We start from the raw sequence: 7834 nt of genomic DNA, 5'->3' as shown, positions 1-7834 counted from the left end.
AGCAAGCCAAAATGTGACAGTTAAGGAACCCAAACTACACGGTGACAGAAATGAAGAGAAGAAAAGAAAAGAAAAATATTCCAGGAGAACACGCCTGTTTCACACATAGCCGTGTTGTAACGTCTGTCAGAGAGTTTGAAGTCTGCCCAGATGAAGAATACAAGACAGTGCAAACGAACTGGTAGTTCCACGAGACTTTTATAGATGTTTCCTCTCAGTTAAGCACACTCTTCACATACATGTCGAAGAGCGATTGTTAAAAGGGAAAAGAGAACACTCTGAAACACGCTACAAATCAAAGTGGAAGTAAACACATTATAATAAAACAACGGTCAGAGTGGTCATCTCCCTCTTTGCGCGAGCAATCTCACTCTCTCACTGTGCGTGCGCGCTCACATAAAAACAGCACGCATACACTAACGTACAGAAGAATACTACTTAACAGTAGGTGGCGTGCAGGTGCAGCATGCGCTATAGTGCTTTCATGCTGTTTGCAGTGCGCAACTGACCCGCGGCTGTACCACAAACACATACTATTTTTATTTCAAATCCAGAAGTTATCAGTAACTTTTATTTAAAAAAAGTTTTGTCAGCATTGCGATTCTCTTTGTACACAAATACACTATTTAATAGACGTTTAAACACAATTTAAACAACGTATTATTCAATGCTACTTCTATATAGATTTATATATTAAGTTGCTAAAGCAAGTGGTAAAATATTTAACCATAGCCTACTTATAATAAAATCGGAAAACATTTAAATGAAAACTTAAAATTGATAAAAACTGCCGACTCTCATGCCTTTTCTTTTGCATTTTTAATACAACTTTAATACAACAAATCTTGACAAACAAATCTTGCATGTCACAAAGAACTTGTTTTTTTCCAAAACAATGCCGGACCGCATCCGCGTGCAGTGTGAAAGCTCTAGTCTGGGTGCGAATGGGTGCGAAAAAAATACGCACCGCATATGCACTGGCACTGCAAACGGAGTATGAAACGGGCGTGACGCGGGGGGAGAACGAACATGGCGTAGGTATGATTCCAGACTGCGTCCTCAAATCAACCTGTGGATTGATCATTCATTCACAATATTTCATAGCTTACAGTTCCTTCTGTTTGACGTTCGAGTACATCTCACTCACACACACTTTGTGTTTGAGGACTCTCCATGGACAACGATTTTTATATTGTACAAACTTTACATTCTATCCCCTAACCCTTACAAAAACATTCAGCATTTTATATTTATATTTTCACACACACACACACACACACACACACACACACACAAAAAATGCTATTATGATTTATAATACTGAAACTTTAATGACTGAAATTATATTACTGTAACTCATCTGTATCCACAAGATGGCAGTAAAGACTGTAAAATTCAACTGAAATGTGCTGGATCTGTTTGAACTGTCATTAGGGGCTACCAAGGTCATTTTATCTGTCTATATAAATCAAAGCATAATCTCAAAGTCTCCAACATGTAAATACAATGCCAGCATGAATTGTTTCAAGTTATATTTTGCCAGTGTAATACTTTAGACTGCATACATTTTGAAGTTTTTTTTGTTTTGTTTTTTGTTTTTTTTGGAGTTAACAGAAAACAGTTTTGATAACATAAGAAAATCACAATAGAGATGAAATTAATTCAACCATATTAAAAAAAAATCACAACAAAGACAAACAACAGAATAATCATGATAATGAATCAGATATTCTTAAAAGAGTCTGTTTATTCTTGGCTTTAATTAACATTCTTTATTCAGAACAATTCAGGAATCAGGATTAGAAGAGCATTATGATCTCTCAAAAAATGAGAAAGATTTTTTTCTCTTCAAAAATGCTGTTTTGGGTGAGATATGTACTTGAGTTATTATTAGGACAGTTGTTTTCTATTGGAGTAAATGTACAACTTCATAACAACAACACAGACACTGAATATCATTTATGCAAACATCATATTTAAGGTTATTTATTAATGTTTTCTAACATATATTCAAAAATGTTCAGAAAACCTATTTTTGTATTGTAACTATCATGTTTTTTTCACTGGAAGGAGAAATACGTTTAAATGTCAAAAGATTTAACCCTGACCCTGATTCATAACCCTGAACTGTGGCAATCATGGCAATAAACAATGCTTACTAGAAATGATCAAAGGGAACTCTAAAAGTATCGTTTCAAAATGTTGACAAATATTTCAGGTATTTTATAAAAAAAAAAAATTTAAAAATCGAGTCAAACAGCTTCTCTGTCATCGTTTGACTCCTCCCCCACATCATCATAGTCTGCATTAAAGAAAGAGCAACAGTTAAATTTTGTGATTGCATCAGTTTTTCAAAACGAGTTTATTTTTAAAATCAGAAAATTACTATTCAAATTATTTTATAATTGTGTCTTTAAAGGGATAGTTCACTTTGAAATTAAATTTTGATATGTTTTAGCTTACCTGAAGGGCATCCAAGATGTAGGTGTCTTTTTTTCCGCAGTAGTTTCAATTTTGATATTTTTAGGTCAAACCGTTCTTGTCTGACAGTCATATAATGCAGGTCGATGGCCCCTGTCTCAAAACACAAGCACAGAGTCCAAATTAAAACAATTCCCCATCGTCCAAATTAAACAATTCCCCATCGTAAGTACACACTGATGGCCTAAGACACGAAACGAGCGGTTTGTGTGAGAAACCGAACAGTATTTTTATCGTTTTTACCTCTTATAACACAACCACGTCGAAGTGATCTGAAGTCGCGGGCGCTTCCTGCTGTGTGACGTGTGCGCAGACTGCTGCTTAGATGTATATACACTAGATTTCGCATTAAAGACATTCGTTCCAATGAACTGCCGTAGCCAAGGCGAAATCTAGTATATATATCTATGCGCCAGTCTGCGCACACGTCACACAGCAGGAAGCGCCCGCGACTTCAGATCACTTCGACGTGGTTGTGTTATAAGAGGTAAAAACGATAAAAATACTGTTCGGTTTCTCACACAAACCGCTCGTTAAAAGCAATTAATTACTGATAATCAGTCTTACTTATCAGACCGGCCCCAGGTCTTAAATCAGCTGCCTTCCCATAATACCTTTCAGCTGCCTCATCCTGTCTGTGGACAAACACACACATTTACTAGAACCTGCAAGTTGTTATGAAAATGATTATGCATAAATAGCCTACATGATAATAATAGTAATAATAATAATTATTATTATTATTAAAATAACAATGCAACTATAAATAATTATAAAATACTTAAAATAAGTATTTGACGATAACAACAGCAACGCAACATTATACAATTTTTGGTGTTCATGATTAAAACATTAATTTGACTCCTATAATTAAATAATTATAGTACATTTTATGCATACATAAATACATTATTAACAACAACAAGTATGTGATGATAAACCGGGCCCATGAATTTAAATAAATAAAAACATTAATTTGACTGTTTGATATAGATTACTTTTAGCCTTTCTGTCATGCTTGATTAAGATTGGTTAATCATGGCATTAATTATGTTCTAATATTGCAGCGTAATGAGTGTTGGCCCAAAGAGAGTGAGAGTGGACGATGGGGGAGTCGGAGGACATGAGGCAAAAATTAATAATAGGTGTCTTTCACATTTGCAATTCTATCAACCACAATTGAAGTGAAACCTATGATGTTTTATTGTAAATTGACCATTAGTATTACAGCTGTGAAGAGACTACAGCAGCAGCAAACAGACTGGAGCAGTTTGAGCTCAGAAAGACTCTTGACAGGATTTCTGAAGACGACACTTTTAGCTTACAACAAATGATATCAATTCCCACTCAAAGTTTTGAAAGTAACATGCGGGCCATGATATTAAAGATTAACCACAGGTAAAGTCAAGTCAAATCATCTGTATAAGCGTTTAACAGGTTGTTTCACAGAATTATCGTGATAAACAGGAAATGATGATTCAATGATGCAGTAAAGCAGATCTAAAAGACAACAGTTCAATGTTGATTTAGTTCGGTTCAATTATTGTGTAAAGTTCATCAATTATGGAATGAGTTCAATTCTGATGTCATCATCCAGCTCAGTTCAGACCGATATTGTCAGTAAAGTCATATCAATAATAGTTGAATATTAAGTGTCTCCAACTAAGCAAGCCAAAATGTGACAGTTAAGGAACCCAAACTACACGGTGACAGAAATGAAGAGAAGAAAAGAAAAGAAAAATATTCCAGGAGAACACGCCTGTTTCACACATAGCCGTGTTGTAACGTCTGTCAGAGAGTTTGAAGTCTGCCCAGATGAAGAATACAAGACAGTGCAAACGAACTGGTAGTTCCACGAGACTTTTATAGATGTTTCCTCTCAGTTAAGCACACTCTTCACATACATGTCGAAGAGCGATTGTTAAAAGGGAAAAGAGAACACTCTGAAACACGCTACAAATCAAAGTGGAAGTAAACACATTATAATAAAACAACGGTCAGAGTGGTCATCTCCCTCTTTGCGCGAGCAATCTCACTCTCTCACTGTGCGTGCGCGCTCACATAAAAACAGCACGCATACACTAACGTACAGAAGAATACTACTTAACAGTAGGTGGCGTGCAGGTGCAGCATGCGCTATAGTGCTTTCATGCTGTTTGCAGTGCGCAACTGACCCGCGGCTGTACCACAAACACATACTATTTTTATTTCAAATCCAGAAGTTATCAGTAACTTTTATTTAAAAAAAGTTTTGTCAGCATTGCGATTCTCTTTGTACACAAATACACTATTTAATAGACGTTTAAACACAATTTAAACAACGTATTATTCAATGCTACTTCTATATAGATTTATATATTAAGTTGCTAAAGCAAGTGGTAAAATATTTAACCATAGCCTACTTATAATAAAATCGGAAAACATTTAAATGAAAACTTAAAATTGATAAAAACTGCCGACTCTCATGCCTTTTCTTTTGCATTTTTAATACAACTTTAATACAACAAATCTTGACAAACAAATCTTGCATGTCACAAAGAACTTGTTTTTTTCCAAAACAATGCCGGACCGCATCCGCGTGCAGTGTGAAAGCTCTAGTCTGGGTGCGAATGGGTGCGAAAAAAATACGCACCGCATATGCACTGGCACTGCAAACGGAGTATGAAACGGGCGTGACGCGGGGGGAGAACGAACATGGCGTAGGTATGATTCCAGACTGCGTCCTCAAATCAACCTGTGGATTGATCATTCATTCACAATATTTCATAGCTTACAGTTCCTTCTGTTTGACGTTCGAGTACATCTCACTCACACACACTTTGTGTTTGAGGACTCTCCATGGACAACGATTTTTATATTGTACAAACTTTACATTCTATCCCCTAACCCTTACAAAAACATTCAGCATTTTATATTTATATTTTCACACACACACACACACACACACACACACACACACAAAAAATGCTATTATGATTTATAATACTGAAACTTTAATGACTGAAATTATATTACTGTAACTCATCTGTATCCACAAGATGGCAGTAAAGACTGTAAAATTCAACTGAAATGTGCTGGATCTGTTTGAACTGTCATTAGGGGCTACCAAGGTCATTTTATCTGTCTATATAAATCAAAGCATAATCTCAAAGTCTCCAACATGTAAATACAATGCCAGCATGAATTGTTTCAAGTTATATTTTGCCAGTGTAATACTTTAGACTGCATACATTTTGAAGTTTTTTTTGTTTTGTTTTTTGTTTTTTTTGGAGTTAACAGAAAACAGTTTTGATAACATAAGAAAATCACAATAGAGATGAAATTAATTCAACCATATTAAAAAAAAATCACAACAAAGACAAACAACAGAATAATCATGATAATGAATCAGATATTCTTAAAAGAGTCTGTTTATTCTTGGCTTTAATTAACATTCTTTATTCAGAACAATTCAGGAATCAGGATTAGAAGAGCATTATGATCTCTCAAAAAATGAGAAAGATTTTTTTCTCTTCAAAAATGCTGTTTTGGGTGAGATATGTACTTGAGTTATTATTAGGACAGTTGTTTTCTATTGGAGTAAATGTACAACTTCATAACAACAACACAGACACTGAATATCATTTATGCAAACATCATATTTAAGGTTATTTATTAATGTTTTCTAACATATATTCAAAAATGTTCAGAAAACCTATTTTTGTATTGTAACTATCATGTTTTTTTCACTGGAAGGAGAAATACGTTTAAATGTCAAAAGATTTAACCCTGACCCTGATTCATAACCCTGAACTGTGGCAATCATGGCAATAAACAATGCTTACTAGAAATGATCAAAGGGAACTCTAAAAGTATCGTTTCAAAATGTTGACAAATATTTCAGGTATTTTATAAAAAAAAAAAATTTAAAAATCGAGTCAAACAGCTTCTCTGTCATCGTTTGACTCCTCCCCCACATCATCATAGTCTGCATTAAAGAAAGAGCAACAGTTAAATTTTGTGATTGCATCAGTTTTTCAAAACGAGTTTATTTTTAAAATCAGAAAATTACTATTCAAATTATTTTATAATTGTGTCTTTAAAGGGATAGTTCACTTTGAAATTAAATTTTGATATGTTTTAGCTTACCTGAAGGGCATCCAAGATGTAGGTGTCTTTTTTTCCGCAGTAGTTTCAATTTTGATATTTTTAGGTCAAACCGTTCTTGTCTGACAGTCATATAATGCAGGTCGATGGCCCCTGTCTCAAAACACAAGCACAGAGTCCAAATTAAAACAATTCCCCATCGTCCAAATTAAACAATTCCCCATCGTAAGTACACACTGATGGCCTAAGACACGAAACGAGCGGTTTGTGTGAGAAACCGAACAGTATTTTTATCGTTTTTACCTCTTATAACACAACCACGTCGAAGTGATCTGAAGTCGCGGGCGCTTCCTGCTGTGTGACGTGTGCGCAGACTGCTGCTTAGATGTATATACACTAGATTTCGCATTAAAGACATTCGTTCCAATGAACTGCCGTAGCCAAGGCGAAATCTAGTATATATATCTATGCGCCAGTCTGCGCACACGTCACACAGCAGGAAGCGCCCGCGACTTCAGATCACTTCGACGTGGTTGTGTTATAAGAGGTAAAAACGATAAAAATACTGTTCGGTTTCTCACACAAACCGCTCGTTTCGTGTCTTAGGCCATCAATGTGTACTTACGATGGGGAATTGTTTAATTTGGACGATGGGGAATTGTTTTAATTTGGACTCTGTGCTTGTGTTTTGAGACAGGGACCATCGACCTGCATTATATGACTGTCAGACAAGAACGGTTTGACCTAAAAATATCAAAATTGAAACTACTGCGGAAAAAAAGACACCTACATCTTGGATGCCCTTCAGGTAAGCTAAAACATATCAAAATTTAATTTCAAAGTGAACTATCCCTTTAATTTATTCAAAAATATGTATTAAATAATAAGGTGTGTTCAAACTTTTGACAGTATATATTTACAGTGTATATATATGTGTGTGTGTGTGTGTGTGTGTGTGTGTGTGTGTGTGTGTGTGTGTGTGTGTGTGATAAGATGTAAAATTCAGTTTCAATTCAGTTTTAAACTGATGAAGTGGTCAATTCGTAAATTGTGAATCTTTAACATGAAAGATATTCCAATATATTTAATAAGTGTAGGAATTATTAGACATAAAGCTTACCTAACAAGTTTCTCAAATCTTCAGTGATACTCCACACATCATCATACTCATCCTGATCTCCCTCTTTACACACACACACAAAAAAAACCCCGCATGTTCACTATATCTTGTAGATTAATGTAGATCAAAAATTAAGTTGTGTGACTC

Source organism: Abramis brama, assembly GCF_963993115.1.
Source record: "Abramis brama genome assembly, chromosome: 4".
NCBI classification, from domain to species: domain Eukaryota; kingdom Metazoa; phylum Chordata; class Actinopteri; order Cypriniformes; family Leuciscidae; genus Abramis; species Abramis brama.
The sequence above is the reverse complement of the archived record's forward strand: the minus strand, read 5'-3'. Positions refer to the sequence as shown.